We start from the raw sequence: 19,433 nt of genomic DNA, 5'->3' as shown, positions 1-19,433 counted from the left end.
CCTCAAATTGTTTCTTTTTATTTTTTTCTCCTTGCCTTGTTTGGTATCATCCTTTTCTTCTCACTGAATTTAGTTGTTTTTTTTCACTGACATACTGCATTAGTGTTACTGATCTGAAATCACACAAAGAACTTAAAATCCTAGTAGTATTTTTTACTGTAAAAAACCCACAGACATCTTGAGCAAATATAAATTGTACATTTTGTAAACATATACAACTATTTGTCTAAAAATGCAGCCAATACACCTGCCGTTTTTTCATTTTGTACAACCATTTAAAAATATTACTAACTAAAATGAGAGAACAATCAGGTGTCGCAATAAGATGCCCCACAAATGATGTGTGCCAGTAAAAAATAAGTTTGTCCACCAAAAGACAGAGGAGAACAGCACAGGGATAAACCTGCAGGCCTGACAACAGGAGGTGTATCACTCCGCTGGTTTTCTACTTAGTGACAGTGTTTACATTGCAAATGTGCCTTAGTGACATTCATTAGTGCCCTCACTGACACACAAAACAAAACAACGACTACACAACAGAACAGCTACACAAGACAGCACAACACACTAAGTATACACTCCGCACTAAACGTCACAAATCTCCCACATCTAAAAACTCTCTCTCTCTCTCTCACTCGCTCGCTCTGTCTCGCTGCTGTTACCGTCACTCCCAAAACTCTCCCCTCTTCCTAAACAACCATATCCTACGTGTTGACTTTTTTTTTTAAATTGGTCGACATGGTACATTTTTCCACCAATAGGAAAGAGGTGGCTTTTTTTCCTTTCTTTACTGTTTTCGCGCTGTCCTTAGAAAACGCTTAAAACCCACACACACAAAAACGTGACGACAGTATTTAGAAAAAAGCGTGGCTTATATATATTATCATAACTCTGGATTTACTGGCCTGTAATTAAAATTTAAAAACTTTGAAGTCTGAACTTTCAGTGTGGGCTGAGATAGAGACTCAGCGTGGCTGCAGCTTGTTGCTATGTCAGCTTAAATTAGTCATGTGATTTAGAGGTGCAGCGTGTCCGTGGACCACGGAGGGTTAATAACACTCACCTTCCTTCCATTTCCAGAGTGTAACAACCGACCACCTGTGTTGTTCAAAATGTGCTCTGGCACAATCATAAGCATGGCTTGCTACTGAAAACAAGAAAAAAGCCGGTCCTGCTATGGGCTGAACCATTTGTTAACGGTTGAGGGGCGGGACACTCTGCAATATATTCAGTTTTAGCATTTATATTCACTGTTGACTGTAACTACGCTCAAACTGTTAATGCTATCTTATTTTAATAAACAACACTGTCATATGCAAGACTGGGGTGGCACTTGGGGTGGCACGGGATCATTTTAGGATGGCACTTGCCACCCCATGCCACCCTTCTAGATCCGCCCCTGCGTTGCGTACATATAAAAGGGACTGTTTTTGTCCGCTAGAGTGGGATTTTCACGGCATATTCTGCACCACATCTCTGCGCGTTTATCATTTGTTTGAAGCCAGCTAACCTGCTGCAACTACTTTTCCGAGAATACGCGCTTCTTTTGCGGTTCGGACTCCTTCTGACATTTCTTTGGAGGTGGAGGAACACCAAACTAATTGCTTAAAGGAGCTTGCTTCTTCGACATCTTTAAGAGTTCTAAACAAATGTCTGTCCACCTCCAGAAAATCTTATGTAAGCAAACTTCTTATCTAGTGCGCGTCTTTTATTTTGACAGCGAATACGCACCTGCGGACCACTTATGTGCACCCCTGGTTATACTGCAGGAGCATCACAAGCATTTAATATGAAACATTGCCAGCTTGGTGAAAAACACAGGGTGATCCTGAGATTTAATAATGAAACAGCAGCTTCAGATAAGACTTTCTGGTAGCTGAGATCAGCACCGTGTTAAGGACAAACACTTTGACCAGACTTTGTGTGTGTACATTTTTATTCACAAAGTTGTTGAAAGTGGGCAAAATCCATCAGAGTATGGATGACATGTCACAGTAAAAGACACTGAATTTAAACAAATGTGATTAAACAGAAGATTTCCAACAAAGACATAACACAGCTAAAAAAAATAAAAGGGTTAAAGTATTTTTAAAAATTCAAAATGAAGATAAAAAACAACTATTTGTATCAAGTTATGCCACATTTTCTCAAATAAAATAAATACAATAAAGTCAAATAGGTATTATTTCAAATAAAAATGTTAGTATAATATATAAGACAATGTTTGGTTTGTAGTGCCACCTTTTGTGTAGGAACACATGAGTAAAAATGTCATTGATCCAGCGTTGATGAATCATATCAAGAAGTCAAAGCCTTTATGCCTTCGACTTTATGGAAGCAGTTTTTTTATCGTTAATTTCTGAACTCTTCTGCTGTTTTTCCCTAACTCAGTAAGCCGTTGCAGAAATAACAAAATAAGCTAAATAGTGCACAGCGTGCGGTTCCTTTTTGTTACCCACTGATCACCGGTTACAAGTTGACTTCTTAAATTAACCTGTTTTTATTATTATATCAAACGTCATGTATCTGTTTTTTTCTCAACTCTCTCGCAGATTTCAGACAGGAGAACCAACATTTCACCCTCATTCTTGTTCCACTTTATCTGCTGTATTTGCTTTAAAAGCTTCACCACAATGCCGTGACCCGGATTCAAACCGGGGTTGCTGCGGCCACAACGCAGAGTACTAACCACTATACGATCACGGCTGCTCAGCTGCAGGCTGAACGTCCATGTAGTCAATCACCTTCAATCCACACGAGTCCATTTTAAACCCACTAAGCAGGACTGTACATGTTAAGTTTGACACGTTTAGGTCGTATCAACATTGGAACTACAAACATGTTGTGCTTTTCACTGCCAGTTACAGTCTGGATCTTGCTTCTTTTTTTTTTTCTTTTTTTCTTCTTATTTCACCGTAAACACTTGAATCTGCGTGTAACAGCTGACCTGTACGATGTGCAGAAGAGCACCAAAATGTATTTACGGTCAGACCACGCGAGGTCCCAGAGTTAATGCGGATACTGTTACTGTGCCACGTGCGTAAATGTGCGCATCTTAGACACAGAGTTTGAGATCGATATGAAGGAAAAAAACACAATAAAGATTGCAGATGATCATTTTCTGAGCAGCCGTGATCGTATAGTGGTTAGTACTCTGCGTTGTGGCCGCAGCAACCCTGGTTCGAATCCGGGTCACGGCAGAGTGGTTGTGATTTCACTTTGGGGAGCTTCACACTTTAAGTGGTGACTAGTTGTTTGTGTGTGTTTTCATTTTTTTCTTTTGTTCTCTTCTCACTCTACGTCCTGAGTACTGAGTCGGGATGTAGAGTGAGTACTCAGTACTGTTTTTTTGAGGCAACGAGTTTCCAAACATTTTTTAAGTTATGGGAACTAATTAGACTGTGCCTTTTTATGCCTTTGCCGACCTCTTGTGGTAAGATGTGATCATGTGTTTGCTTTGCTGAATTATTTGGCAGTTGCTGCCTTTAGGCTGCACTGATTGACTGATTGTCCACCTGCTCCAACTGCTTATGAAACATATGTGCAATTGAATAATGATTGAAACAATGATCATTATTCTGATGACAGCAGAACAGATATTCAAAATGAAATCTCTATTTTCTTTTAAAAACTTTATGCTCATACTTCTACCGCCATGCGGCATCGCCTGTTCTTTGATCAAGCGTTCAGAAACTGAGGAAACCACTGATAAAGGTATCCGTTTAAAAGGTATACTTTGCCTCATTCTCGAGTTATCGCGTGAGAACATTTTCAGAAAACTTGGCCTCTGACTTTTACCTCGAGGTTGAGGAAAATCCTAGTTGTTTCTTTCTTGAGTTATCACATTCACAAGATTTACAGAAATCTAAAAAAGTGTTCCAGTAAATATGTTGTTATACTCAGGGGTGCACATAAGTGGTCCGCAGGTGCGCACTCGCTGTCAAAATAAAAGACGCGCACCAGATAAGAAGTTGCAACGCACGTTCGCGCAGGGGCGGATCTAGAGAAATTTTCTTAGGGTGGCAAAGAAATCAAATGGGGTGGCAAATTCAAAGCCTTTTTTTCCCCCAAACACATATGCAGGTGATTACATATGGTTAAAATGATTCAAATGCAGTAAGTATACATGTTTTTCATATAAATATAGTCTATAACTTAATTATTGTCTGTAGTCCACATAATTACACACTTTAGTTACATAAAACATGTGAGTTTTGATGTTATGTACTGTATAGCCTGTATAATAAATAAATATGTAGCCCAATAAGTATAAACTCCAGAGAACTACACAACATGGGGTGGTTCATTTACAAACACAAGTCTAACTTAAGTTTCACAGTGTTTTTTGTTAGAAAACAATCACATTGTTACAGCTTAAATTACACAAAATGTCAGAAATCTGCACTGTCATGAACAAAAATTTAAACCTAATTTTTCATGATTTGTTGGATAAACCCACTGAGGTCTGAAATACAACTGCCCATTTTTGATTCCTTTTGAGTTTACGTTTGCATTTCATCCTCAAATTGTTTCTTTTTATTTTTTTCTCCTTGCCTTGTTTGGTATCATCCTTTTCTTCTCACTGAATTTAGTTGTTTTTTTTCACTGACATACTGCATTAGTGTTACTGATCTGAAATCACACAAAGAACTTAAAATCCTAGTAGTATTTTTTACTGTAAAAAACCCACAGACATGTTGAGCAAATATAAATTGTACATTTTGTAAACATATACAACTATTTGTCTAAAAATGCAGCCAATACACCTGCCGTTTTTTCATTTTGTACAACCATTTAAAAATATTACTAACTAAAATGAGAGAACAATCAGGTGTCGCAATAAGATGCCCCACAAATGATGTGTGCCAGTAAAAAATAAGTTTGTCCACCAAAAGACAGAGGAGAACAGCACAGGGATAAACCTGCAGGCCTGACAACAGGAGGTGTATCACTCCGCTGGTTTTCTACTTAGTGACAGTGTTTACATTGCAAATGTGCCTTAGTGACATTCATTAGTGCCCTCACTGACACACAAAACAAAACAACGACTACACAACAGAACAGCTACACAAGACAGCACAACACACTAAGTATACACTCCGCACTAAACGTCACAAATCTCCCACATCTAAAAACTCTCTCTCTCTCTCTCTCACTCGCTCGCTCTGTCTCGCTGCTGTTACCGTCACTCCCAAAACTCTCCCCTCTTCCTAAACAACCATATCCTACGTGTTGACTTTTTTTTTTAAATTGGTCGACATGGTACATTTTTCCACCAATAGGAAAGAGGTGGCTTTTTTTCCTTTCTTTACTGTTTTCGCGCTGTCCTTAGAAAACGCTTAAAACCCACACACACAAAAACGTGACGACAGTATTTAGAAAAAAGCGTGGCTTATATATATTATCATAACTCTGGATTTACTGGCCTGTAATTAAAATTTAAAAACTTTGAAGTCTGAACTTTCAGTGTGGGCTGAGATAGAGACTCAGCGTGGCTGCAGCTTGTTGCTATGTCAGCTTAAATTAGTCATGTGATTTAGAGGTGCAGCGTGTCCGTGGACCACGGAGGGTTAATAACACTCACCTTCCTTCCATTTCCAGACTGTAACAACCAACCACCTGTGTTGTTCAAAATGTGCTCTGGCACAATCATAAGCATCGCTTGCTACTGAAAACAAGAAAAAAGCCGGTCCTGCTATGGGCTGAACCATTTGTTAACGGTTGAGGGGCGGGACACTCTGCAATATATTCAGTTTTAGCATTTATATTCACTGTTGACTGTAACTACGCTCAAACTGTTAATGCTATCTTATTTTAATAAACAACACTGTCATATGCAAGACTGGGGTGGCACTTGGGGTGGCACGGGATCATTTTAGGATGGCACTTGCCACCCCATGCCACCCTTCTAGATCCGCCCCTGCGTTGCGTACATATAAAAGGGACTGTTTTTGTCCGCTAGAGTGGGATTTTCACGGCATATTCTGCACCACATCTCTGCGCGTTTATCATTTGTTTGAAGCCAGCTAACCTGCTGCAACTACTTTTCCGAGAATACACGCTTCTTTTGCGGTTCGGACTCCTTCTGACATTTCTTTGGAGGTGGAGGAACACCAAACTAATTGCTTAAAGGAGCTTGCTTCTTCGACATCTTTAAGAGTTCTAAACAAATGTCTGTCCACCTCCAGAAAATCTTATGTAAGCAAACTTCTTATCTAGTGCGCGTCTTTTATTTTGACAGCGAATACGCACCTGCGGACCACTTATGTGCACCCCTGGTTATACTGCAGGAGCATCACAAGCATTTAATATGAAACATTGCCAGCTTGGTGAAAAACACAGGGTGATCCTGAGATTTAATAATGAAACAGCAGCTTCAGATAAGACTTTCTGGTAGCTGAGATCAGCACCGTGTTAATGACGAACACTTTGACCAGACTTTGTGTGTGTACATTTTTATTCACAAAGTTGTTGAAAGTGGGCAAAATCCATCAGAGTATGGATGACATGTCACAGTAAAAGACACTGAATTTAAACAAATGTGATTAAACAGAAGATTTCCAACAAAGACATAACACAGCCAAAAAAAATAAAAGGGTTAAAGTATTTTTAAAAATTCAAAATTAAGATAAAAAACAACTATTTGTATCAAGTTATGCCACATTTTCTCAAATAAAATAAATATAATAAAGTCAAATAGGTATTAATTCAAATAAAAATGTTAGTATAATATATAAGACAATGTTTGGTTTGTAGTGCAACCTTTTGTGTAGGAACACATGAGTAAAAATGTCATTGATCCAGCGTTGATGAATCATATCAAGAAGTCAAAGCCTTTATGCCTTCGACTTTATGGAAGCAGTTTTTTTATCGTTAATTTCTGAACTCTTGTGCTGTTTTTCCCTAACTCAGTAAGCCGTTGCAGAAATAACAAAATAAGCTAAATAGTGCACAGCGTGCGGTTCCTTTTTGTTACCCACTGATCACCGGTTACAAGTTGACTTCTTAAATTCACCTGTTTTATTATTATATCAAACGTCATGTATCTGTTTTTTTCTCATCTCTCTCGCAGATTTCAGACAGGAGAACCAACATTTCACCCTCATTCTTGTTCCACTTTATCTGCTGTATTTGCTTTAAAAGCTTCACCACAATGCCGTGACCCGGATTCGAACCGGGGTTGCTGCGGCCACAACGCAGAGTACTAACCACTATACGATCACGGCTGCTCAGCTGCAGGCTGAACGTCCATGTAGTCAATCACCTCCAATCCACACGAGTCCATTTTAAACCCACTAAGCAGGACTGTACATTTTAAGTTTGACACGTTTAGGTCGTATCAACATTGGAACTACAAACATGTTGTGCTTTTCACTGCCAGTTAGAGTCTGGATCTTGCTTTTTTTTTTTTTTCTTTTTTTCTTCTTATTTCACCGTAAACACTTGAATCTGCGTGTAACAGCTGACCTGTACGATGTGCAGAAGAGCACCAAAATGTATTTACGGTCAGACCACGCGAGGTCCCAGAGTTAATGCGGATACTGTTACTGTGCCACGTGCGTAAATGTGCGCATCGTAGACACAGAGTTTGAGATCGATATAAAGGAAAAGGCACAATAAAGATTGCAGATGATCATTTTCTGAGCAGCCGTGATCGTATAGTGGTTAGTACTCTGCGTTGTGGCCGCAGCAACCCCGGTTCGAATCCGGGTCACGGCAGAGTGGTTGTGATTTCACTTTGGGGAGCTTCACACTTTAAGTGGTGACTAGTTGTTTGTGTGTGTTTTCATTTTTGTCTTTTGTTCTCTTCTCACTCTACGTCCTGAGTACTGAGTCGGGATGTAGAGTGAGTACTCAGTACTGTTTTTTGAGGCAACGAGTTTCCAAACATTTTTTAAGTTATGGGAACTAATTAGACTGTGCCTTTTTATGCCTTTGCCGACCTCTTGTGGTAAGATGTGATCATGTGTTTGCTTTGCTGAATTATTTGGCAGTTGCTGCCTTTAGGCTGCACTGATTGACTGATTGTCCACCTGCTCCAACTGCTTATGAAACATATGTGCAGTTGAATAATGATTGAAACAATGATCATTATTCTGATGACAGCAGAACAGATATTCAAAATGAAATCTCTATTTTCTTTTAAAAACTTTATGCTCATACTTCTACCGCCATGCGGCATCGCCTGTTCTTTGATCAAGCGTTCAGAAACTGAGGAAACCACTGATGAAGGTATCCGTTTAAAAGGTATACTTTGCCTCATTCTCGAGTTATCGCGTGAGAACATTTTCAGAAAACTTGGCCTCTGACTTTTACCTCGAGGTTGAGGAAAATCCTAGTTGTTTCTTTCTTGAGTTATCACATTCACAAGATTTACAGAAATCTAAAAAAAAGTGTTCCAGTAAATATGTTGTTATACTCAGGGGTGCACATAAGTGGTCCGCAGGTGCGCACTCGCTGTCAAAATAAAAGACGCGCACCAGATAAGAAGTTGCAACGCACGTTCGCGCAGGGGCGGATCTAGAGAAATTTTCTTAGGGTGGCAAAGAAATCAAATGGGGTGGCAAATTCAAAGCCTTTTTTTCCCCCAAACACATATACAGGTGATTACATATGGTTAAAATGATTCAAATGCAGTAAGTATACATGTTTTTCATATAAATATAGTCTATAACTTAATTATTGTCTGTAGTCCACATAATTACACACTTTAGTTACATAAAACATGTGAGTTTTGATGTTATGTACTGTATAGCCTGTATAATAAATAAATATGTAGCCCAATAAGTATAAACTCCAGAGAACTACACAACATGGGGTGGTTCATTTACAAACACAAGTCTAACTTAAGTTTCACAGTGTTTTTTGTTAGAAAACAATCACATTGTTACAGCTTAAATTACACAAAATGTCAGAAATCTACACTGTCATGAACAAAAATTTAAACCTAATTTTTCATGATTTGTTGGATAAACCCACTGAGGTCTGAAATACAACTGCCCATTTTTGATTCCTTTTGAGTCTACGTTTGCATTTCATCCTCAAATTGTTTCTTTTTATTTTTTTCTCCTTGCCTTGTTTGGTATCATCCTTTTCTTCTCACTGAATTTAGTTGTTTTTTTTCACTGACATACTGCATTAGTGTTACTGATCTGAAATCACACAAAGAACTTAAAATCCTAGTAGTATTTTTTACTGTAAAAAACCCACAGACATGTTGAGCAAATATAAATTGTACATTTTGTAAACATATACAACTATTTGTCTAAAAATGCAACCAATACACCTGCCGTTTTTTCATTTTGTACAACCATTTAAAAATATTACTAACTAAAATGAGAGAACAATCAGGTGTCGCAATAAGATGCCCCACAAATGATGTGTGCCAGTAAAAAATAAGTTTGTCCACCAAAAGACAGAGGAGAACAGCACAGGGATAAACCTGCAGGCCTGACAACAGGAGGTGTATCACTCCGCTGGTTTTCTACTTAGTGACAGTGTTTACATTGCAAATGTGCCTTAGTGACATTCATTAGTGCCCTCACTGACACACAAAACAAAACAACGACTACACAACAGAACAGCTACACAAGACAGCACAACACACTAAGTATACACTCCGCACTAAATGTCACAAATCTCCCACATCTAAAAACTCTCTCTCTCTCTCTCTCTCACTCGCTCGCTCTGTCTCGCTGCTGTTACCGTCACTCCCAAAACTCTCCCCTCTTCCTAAACAACCAAATCCTACGTGTTGACTTTTTTTTTTAAATTGGTCGACATGGTACATTTTTCCACCAATAGGAAAGAGGTGGCTTTTTTTCCTTTCTTTACTGTTTTCGCGCTGTCCTTAGAAAATGCTTAAAACCCTGTTGTGGAAGTTTTTCCACTTAAATAAAGCCTGCAGACGAGCGGTGAGCGGTAGCTAACATTCTTTAATTCAAACACACAAAGACATACAAACAAGCTTGTGGAGGGCCTGCATGTCTGCGGGGCAGGGACAGCAGAGTCTCACTGAGAGTAGTGTGTCTCTCAGTTAAATACTTTCTCCATGAACAAAAGGCAGTACACAGCTGTTTCACACCTTCCCAGAGTCCTTGCAGAGACAAAAGAATCTTCCTGTGAAGTGGTCTGCCTCCCCCAACTTCCTAACTAGACCCCCACCATTTGTCTTACAGTATGGGTGTCAGACATGTTAAAATCCAGTGGCACCAAGGCATTACAATAAAATAATGTGATTAATACATAAGTGAAAGAAATTCCTATACAATCCCACCCTTTGATTCTCAAATCAAGAATCACATTAAAAACCAGAATTTCTTTCCCGACATTCTGTATATCACATCAACATTATTTTACACTTAAAGGAGTTTCACACTGTGTATCCTAACTTCACTGGTCTCCCACCACCCTTTGTTCATCTTTAAACTTCCCCCCAATCTAAGCTTTCACATGCTAATGGCAACAACAATGATACAGAGGAAAGGTCTTTTCCAGAGTGTCAAAGTACTTTGCATGGCAAAGTGAAAAAGCATTAGATGGTCATTCTCAGTTCCCGATCATGGCTCCTGGTGTCTGTGCAATTTACAGAGTTGTAATTCCAACGCTGATCTCCCTCTGTGCTGTCACCTTTGGAGCTTGGCACGCTCTCTCCATCCCTCGATTTCCATTCCAACGCGGCTGTAGATTTAAGGCAGAGCACGTCGTACACCTTAGTTGTCTTCCTCAACGTCAACGTAGAAAACTCTTTCATTTTATTTAAGATTTTGCTGTTTAAAATCTCCTCGTGACAATCCTTTGGAAGCCCAGTGGTGTAGCCCACTGTCGTTTGTCTGCTGTCCTGCAGATGATCCCTGCTTCTCACTGGTCCTGTTGAAGCGTTCTCTCCCGGTCGTGGTCTGTATCTGCGTCAATCCTTCCATATCCCTCATGTCACGGTCTCTGTAATTTAAAAATGAAAGCTTCCACGGAAAACCCTCTTTTGCCCTATGTCAGCTTAGCACAATTAGACATGCACAATGAAGTTGTGCATTGTCTCTTAAAAATTCCCAGGGATTCCCCCTGGAGTAGTTTCACTCCAGGCCCTGTCTTAAGAAAAGGTAAAACATTAGCCAGCGGTGTGTCCTGCTGTAAATCATGTGATTGGATCATATGATTAGCCCTCTGCTGTGAAAAAGTGATGTTAGCGCAGCGCATCTGTATGCACACTTTCTCACAGTGACCTCTGCACTGTAAACAATACAAGGTCATGAAAACACACCGCTGGTAAATTCAAAGACACAGAAAGTGGCGATTAAAGGTTAAGTCTGCATGCCCCAAAGGTCACGCAACCTGTTGCTGTCATCTTTCTGCTCCTGTAAAAAGAAACATACATACATACATCCACCCTTTTGTCAGGTCAAGGTGGAGGTGCAATCTTGCATTCTGGTGTCAAGTCAGTCAAAGCTTTTGTCAGTCCAGTCAGTCCCCATTTTTTATTTGCTGACAGTAGAACCTCTCGTGACGCAATAAGTTTCTACTGCCAGCAATGACGTCATTTCAAAAAAAGAAAAATAATTTAGACTGGATTACATCGCTGAATCCTTTTTGGCAGGGACTTGTTTTCTGATTGTCCCAAATAAGTGGCTTTCTCCCGAGCCCATTTAAATTTTTTGGAGAAACTCACTTGCGATTGTTCAACATGTTGTGTAGCGCTTTCGATCCCGATCTTGCAGGCCTGCTTGAAAAGAGAAAATTGCCAAACAAAATCTCAGTGCACTGTTAAAAATCAAAAAATATGAAGGCCTTGTTTTAGAAGTTGTCTAAGCATACTCTCTTGAATTATAGATCAAAACAAAACTAATTGGCAGTTTCAAAGTGGTACCAAAATAAAATGCAAAATCCCCAAAACTTTCATTCACCAGTCACACACCTCACACAACAATATTCTATTAGATAATGAGTTTTGTTTCCCCCATGTAACCAGATGTGTGTTATGATAAGACCTCCCCCACACATCAGAAACCAGAAACTCAATAATCTACTAGTCCCCACTCATCTGACCCCCTGCAGCATTCTGTTCACCCCTGCAATGATTCAATCATCCTTCCCCAAAATAATACTAGTTCACTAGTCTATGTATCACTTCTTAACCCACTAAGTGAACCGGACAAGATGATGGTGACAGCAATGCATGCTTAAAATGCTATTTGGTCTTCATGAGCTTCATCGCATGTGTGTTTGTGTTAGTAGGATTAATGCATTTTCTGTTTGTGTAATTTTTGTGTACCTCTCTCTTTGCGGTGCTCCAGACACTTTTCAATTCTCCACGCAAGGCAGTCGTTTTTTCTTCCCAGTTTCCTAAACCCAAATTTCAGTTCCCACACTAAAACAGCCATGTTCTCCCCTGCTCCTTCCACTGTGGTCTCATCTCATCTCTCCCCCTTTGCAGCAGTCCAGTGAGTCAGTTGTCTTTCAGCTTTGTCCTGTGTTCTCCACTGTCTCATCTTGCCATTTTGCTCCAAGGGTGGCAAATGTCCAACTCAGACAGTCTTTTCAAAGGTCCATTCACACACAGTGAAGTTGCAGCTCGTTGGAAATGCGCATCCATCCATCCAGTCATGATGATGCCATTTTTCTCCTTGCTGTCACTGTCTTGCACAGCTGCTGCTGCTGGACCTTTTCTTCACTGCTCAGGGTGCTGCTGTGAGTTCTTGAGATCCATCTCGTTGTTCTGGAACTGCATTTCTTGTCTTCAGGGAGAGATTCTTGGAGCTTGTGTTCTCAGGGTGACAAACACATGGAAGTTAAGCTGTAAAACAATTCAGCCAGAATTTGGCTTGAGTGTTTCTAATGATGTTAACCTATAATTTCTTCTGACTGCTGAACGTGGAAAATTGATCCGGGTCTGCTCTTCACCTGCAAGTGACACACTGAGACATTTTGATCATTCTTCTCATTGCTTAAAACAACACGTCTCCCCCCTCTGGTTCTGAACTCCCCTTTCTTAAAAACCCAGAAAGATTGTAGTTGTTCTACATTGAAAATCACCAAACCCTCTTCCTATTTTTATTGCTTATTTTCGTCAACAACTCTGCTAAAAAAAAGAAATTTTTGTGTGTTCACCCTAGGGGAGCTGGTGGTCTGCAGTACCACCCTCTCCCGCTAGTTGGAAACAACTTTTGCACACATTTCTACACTCCTCTCTTTTTTTTTTTCTTGTTTTCCTTGTTTTTGTTCCCCATTTTCAACATTTTTTTTTTTTAAACCCCATTTTCACTCTTTTTACACACACAATCTTTTCCCACACAACCATTCTCTACAATCTTACACACCACACATTTACTCAGTTCTTACCATACAGTCACGCATTGAGTTTTGTCCCTGGCCGCCTGGTGGAAGGCCTGCCGCTCTACTGGATCTAGATCCCATTTTACTACACGAGGCGTCCCCCGTGAGGCCCTTGCCTTCTACGGACCAAGGAACGAACACCGCCACTCCGTGCACTATAGTATGCAGAAATGGACTCCGACAGTGTACCCGAACCGCTGTCCCTGTGACGTACTTGGACCGAACACAGGTCTGGGCCGGCTTCTCCCCAACAGCGCGCTCGAGCCAATGTCCTTGTGATGGACCGTACCCAACACAAGCCTGGGGCCTCAAACCACCAGGATTTTCCTCCCGGAGGCTCGAACTCCGGGGGCGGCCAGCGTTCCCCCCCTCGGCCAGACAAAAAACTCCTCATGACTGTATACAAAGTTAGCTACAACTCACCCATCTGCAGGAGTCCCCTCAAAGTTGATGGTCTCGGTGGTGGCTGAAACACGCGGCTCCGTGACTCCTCCATTTCCTTTGCTTCAACAGCTGGTAGGACAAAGGTACCTTTTCCCTCAGGGGTGATCAGCCCATCCCCGGAACCGTTGTTCAGCGACCACACGGACCACCCTGCTCACAGCGCCATTCTGTTGTGGAAGTTTTTCCACTTAAATAAAGCCTGCAGACGAGCGGTGAGCGGTAGCTAACATTCTTTAATTCAAACACACAAAGACATACAAACAAGCTTGTGGAGGGCCTGCATGTCTGCGGGGCAGGGACAGCAGAGTCTCACTGAGAGTAGTGTGTCTCTCAGTTAAATACTTTCTCCATGAACAAAAGGCAGTACACAGCTGTTTCACACCTTCCCAGAGTCCTTGCAGAGACAAAAGACTCTTCCTGTGAAGTGGTCTGCCTCCCCCAACTTCCTAACTAGACCCCCACCATTTGTCTTACAGTATGGGTGTCAGACATGTTAAAATCCAGTGGCACCAAGGCATTACAATAAAATAATGTGATTAATACATAAGTGAAAGAAATTCCTATACAACCCACACACACAAAAACGTGACGACAGTATTTAGAAAAAAGCGTGGCTTATATATATTATCATAACTCTGGATTTACTGGCCTGTAATTAAAATTTAAAAACTTTGAAGTCTGAACTTTCAGTGTGGGCTGAGATAGAGACTCAGCGTGGCTGCAGCTTGTTGCTATGTCAGCTTAAATTAGTCATGTGATTTAGAGGTGCAGCGTGTCCGTGGACCACGGAGGGTTAATAACACTCACCTTCCTTCCATTTCCAGACTGTAACAACCAACCACCTGTGTTGTTCAAAATGTGCTCTGGCACAATCATAAGCATCGCTTGCTACTGAAAACAAGAAAAAAGCCGTTCCTGCTATGGGCTGAACCATTTGTTAACGGTTGAGGGGGGGAACACTCTGCAATATATTCAGTTTTAGCATTTATATTCACTGTTGACTGTAACTACGCTCAAACTGTTAATGCTATCTTATTTTAATAAGCAACACTGTCATATGCAAGACTGGGGTGGCACTTGGGGTGGCACGGGATCATTTTAGGATGGCACTTGCCACCCCATGCCACCCTTCTAGATCCGCCCCTGCGTTGCGTACATATAAAAGGGACTGTTTTTGTCCGCTAGAGTGGGATTTTCACAGCATATTCTGCACCACATCTCTGCGCGTTTATCATTTGTTTGAAGCCAGCTAACCTGCTGCAACTACTTTTCCGAGAATACGCGCTTCTTTTGCGGTTCGGACTCCTTCTGACATTTCTTTGGAGGTGGAGGAACACCAAACTAATTGCTTAAAGGAGCTTGCTTCTTCGACATCTTTAAGAGTTCTAAACAAATGTCTGTCCACCTCCAGAAAATCTTATGTAAGCAAACTTCTTATCTAGTGCGCGTCTTTTATTTTGACAGCGAATACGCACCTGCGGACCACTTATGTGCACCCCTGGTTATACTGCAGGAGCATCACAAGCATTTAATATGAAACATTGCCAGCTTGGTGAAAAACACAGGGTGATCCTGAGATTTAATAATGAAACAGCAGCTTCAGATAAGACTTTCTGGTAGCTGAGATCAGCACCGTGTTAAGGACAAACACTTTGACCAGACTTTGTGTGTGTACATTTTTATTCACAAAGTTGTTGAAAGTGGGCAAAATCCATCAGAGTATGGATGACATGTCACAGTAAAAGACACTGAATTTAAACAAATGTGATTAAATAGAAGATTTCCAACAAAGACATAACACAGCCAAAAAAAATAAAAGGGTTAAAGTATTTTTAAAAATTCAAAATTAAGATAAAAAACAACTATTTGTATCAAGTTATGCCACATTTTCTCAAATAAAATAAATATAATAAAGTCAAATAGGTATTAATTCAAATAAAAATGTTAGTATAATATATAAGACAATGTTTGGTTTGTAGTGCCACCTTTTGTGTAGGAACACATGAGTAAAAATGTCATTGATCCAGCGTTGATGAATCATATCAAGAAGTCAAAGCCTTTATGCCTTCGACTTTATGGAAGCAGTTTTTTTATCGTTAATTTCTGAACTCTTGTGCTGTTTTTCCCTAACTCAGTAAGCCGTTGCAGAAATAACAAAATAAGCTAAATAGTGCACAGCGTGCGGTTCCTTTTTGTTACCCACTGATCACCGGTTACAAGTTGACTTCTTAAATTAACCTGTTTTATTATTATATCAAACGTCATGTATCTGTTTTTGTCTCATCTCTCTCGCAGATTTCAGACAGGAGAACCAACATTTCACCCTCATTCTTGTTCCACTCTATCTGCTGTATTTGCTTTAAAAGCTTCACCACAATGCCGTGACCCGGATTCGAACCGGGGTTGCTGCGGCCACAACGCAGAGTACTAACCACTATACGATCACGGCTGCTCAGCTGCAGGCTGAACGTCCATGTAGTCAATCACCTCCAATCCACACGAGTCCATTTTAAACCCACTAAGCAGGACTGTACATTTTAAGTTTGACACGTTTAGGTCGTATCAACATTGGAACTACAAACATGTTGTGCTTTTCACTGCCAGTTAGAGTCTGGATCTTGGTTTTTTTTTTTTTTCTTCTTATTTCACCGTAAAAACTTGAATCTGCGTGTAACAGCTGACCTGTACGATGTGCAGAAGAGCACCAAAATGTATTTACGGTCAGACCACGCGAGGTCCCAGAGTTAATGCGGATACTGTTACTGTGCCACGTGCGTAAATGTGCGCATCGTCGACACAGAGTTTGAGATCGATATGAAGGAAAAAAACACAATAAAGATTGCAGATGATCATTTTCTGAGCAGCCGTGATCGTATAGTGGTTAGTACTCTGCGTTGTGGCCGCAGCAACCCCGGTTCGAATCCGGGTCACGGCAGAGTGGTTGTGATTTCAGTTTGGGGAACTTCACACTTTAAGTGGTGACTTAGACTTGGCATAGAAACTGAACATTTAACAGTGTTTCCTGAAAAGCCTCTGCTGTCTGATCATTTCCTGATTACATTTACAATAATTGATTACACAGCAGTGGAGAGTTGACTTTATCACAGTAGATGTCTTTCTGAAAGTGCTGTAACTAAGTTTAAGAATATAATCCACCCACTGTTATCATCTTCAATGCCCTGTACCAACATAGAGCAGAGCAGCTATCTGAACGCTACTCCAACAGAGGTCGATTATCTTGTTAATAATTTTACCTCCTCACTACGTACAACTCTGGATACTGTAGCTCCAGTGAAAACTAAGGTCTCAAATCAGAAGTACCTGACTCCGTGGTATAATTCTCAAACACGTAGCCTAAAGCAGATAACTCGTAAGCTGGAGAGGAAATGGCGTGTCACAAATTTAGAGGATCATCATTTAGCCTGGAGAAATAGTTTGCTGATTTATAAGAAAGCCCTCCGCAAAGCCAGAACATCTTACTATTCGTCACTGATTGAAGAAAATAAGAACAACCCCAGGTTTCTCTTCAGCACTGTAGCCAGGCTGACAAAAAGTCAGAGCTCTACTGAGCCAACAATCCCTTTAACATTAACTAGTAATGACTTCATGAACTCCTTCACTAATAAAATTCTTATCATTAGAGAAAAAATTACCAATAATCATCCCACAGATGTAATATTATCTACAGCTACTCTTAGTACCATTGATGTTAAGTTAGACTCTTTTTCTCCAATTGATCTTTCTGAGTTAACTTCAATAATTAATTCCTCCAAACCATCAACGTGTCTTTTAGACCCCATTCCTACAAAACTGCTCAAAGAAGTCCTGCCATTAATTAATTCTTCGATCTTAAATATGATCAACCTATCTCTAATAATCGGCTATGTACCACAGGCCTTCAAGGTGGCTGTAGTTAAACCCTTACTTAAAAAGCCATCTCTAGACCCAGCTGTCTTAGCTAATTATAGGCCAATCTCCAACCTTCCTTTCATATCAAAAATCCTTGAAAGAGTAGTTGTCAAACAGCTAACAGATCATCTGCAGAGGAATGGCTTATTTGAAGAGTTTCAGTCAGGTTTCAGAGCTCATCACAGCACAGAAACAGCTTTAGTGAAGGTTACAAATGATCTTCTTATGGCCTCTGACAGTGGACTCCTCTCTGTGCTTGTCCTGCTAGACCTCAGTGCTGCGTTCGATACTGTTGATCATAATATCCTATTAGAGCGATTAGAACATGCTGTAGGTATTACAGGTACTGTACTGCAGTGGTTTGTATCATATCTATCTAATAGACTCCAATTTGTTCAAGTAAATGGAGAGTCCTCTTCACACACTAAGGTCTATTATGGTGTTCCACAGGGTTCAGTGCTAGGACCAATTCTATTTACATTATACATGCTTCCCCTAGGCAGCATCATTAGAAGACATAGCATAAATTATCACTGCTATGCAGATGATACGCAGCTCTATCTATCCATGAAGCCAGGTAACACACACCAATTAGTTAAACTGCAGGAATGTCTTAAAGACATAAAGACCTGGATGGCCGCTAACTTTCTGCTTCTTAATTCAGATAAAACTGAGGTTATTGTACTCGGCCCTGAAAATCTTAGAATTATGGTATCTAAGCAGATTCTTACTCTGGATGGCATTACCTTGGCCTCCAGTAATGCTGTGAGGAACCTTGGAGTCATTTTTGACCAGGACATGTCCTTCAATGCACATATTAAACAAATATGTAAGACCGCTTTCTTCCATTTGCGCAACATCTCTAAAATTAGAAATATCCTGTCTCAGAGTGACGCTGAAAAACTAGTTCATGCATTTATTACTTCCAGGCTGGACTACTGTAATTCTTTATTATCAGGATGTCCTAAAACTCGCTGAAAAGTCTTCAGCTAATCCAAAATGCTGCAGCAAGAGTACTAACAGGGACTAGAAAGAGAGAGCATATTTCTCCTGTATTGGCTTCCCTTCACTGGCTTCCTGTTAAATCCAGAATTGAATTCAAAATTCTGCTCCTCACATACAAGGTCTTAAATAACCAGGCCCCATCTTATCTTAATGACCTTGTAGTACCATATCACCCTATTAGAGCACTTCGCTCTCGCACTGCAGGCTTACTTGTTGTTCCTAGAGTATTTAAAAGTAGAATGGGAGGCAGAGCCTTCAGTTTTCAGGCCCCTCTTCTGTGGAACCAGCTTCCAGTTTGGATTCGGGAGACAGACACTATCTCTACTTTCAAGATTAGGCTTAAAACTTTCCTTTTTGCTAAAGCATATAGTTAGGGCTGGACCAGGTGACCCTGAATCCTCCCTTAGTTATGCTGCAATAGACGTAGGCTGCCAGGGATTCCCATGATGCATTGAGTTTTTCCTTTCCAATCACCTTTCTCACTCACTATGTGTTAATAGACCTCTCTGCATCGAATCATATCTGTTATTAACCTCTGTCTCTCTTCCACAGCATGTCTTTATCCTGTTTTCCTTCTTTCACCCCAACCGGTCGCAGCAGATGGCCGCCCCTCCCTGAGCCTGGTTCTGCTGGAGGTTTCTTCCTGTTAAAAGGGAGTTTTTCCTTCCCACTGTTGCCAAAGTGCTTGCTCATAGGGGGTCATATGATTGTTGGGTTTTTCTCTGTATTTATTATTGTGCGATCTA

The 19,433-nt window shown here is 40.5% G+C and overlaps 4 non-coding genes across 4 annotated transcripts; 2 read left to right on the top strand and 2 right to left on the bottom strand.

The window, feature by feature from the left end:
• Nucleotides 1-7,154: 7,154 nt before the first annotated feature.
• trnah-gug (transfer RNA histidin (anticodon GUG)) lies at nt 7,155-7,226 on the bottom strand. The gene has a single exon. It is a non-coding gene; the product is annotated as a tRNA-His (tRNA).
• Nucleotides 7,227-7,647: 421 nt separating this feature from the next.
• On the top strand, nt 7,648-7,719 carry trnah-gug (transfer RNA histidin (anticodon GUG)). Its single transcript has one exon. It is a non-coding gene; the product is annotated as a tRNA-His (tRNA).
• Nucleotides 7,720-16,150: 8,431 nt separating this feature from the next.
• Nucleotides 16,151-16,222, bottom strand: trnah-gug (transfer RNA histidin (anticodon GUG)). The gene has a single exon. It is a non-coding gene; the product is annotated as a tRNA-His (tRNA).
• A 414-nt stretch (nt 16,223-16,636) lies between these two features.
• Nucleotides 16,637-16,708, top strand: trnah-gug (transfer RNA histidin (anticodon GUG)). The gene has a single exon. It is a non-coding gene; the product is annotated as a tRNA-His (tRNA).
• The last annotated feature ends 2,725 nt before the right edge of the window (nt 16,709-19,433 follow it).

This window comes from Pelmatolapia mariae, linkage group LG22 (assembly GCF_036321145.2).
Source record: "Pelmatolapia mariae isolate MD_Pm_ZW linkage group LG22, Pm_UMD_F_2, whole genome shotgun sequence".
Taxonomy (NCBI): domain Eukaryota; kingdom Metazoa; phylum Chordata; class Actinopteri; order Cichliformes; family Cichlidae; genus Pelmatolapia; species Pelmatolapia mariae.
This window is presented reverse-complemented; position numbering and strand designations above follow the sequence as displayed.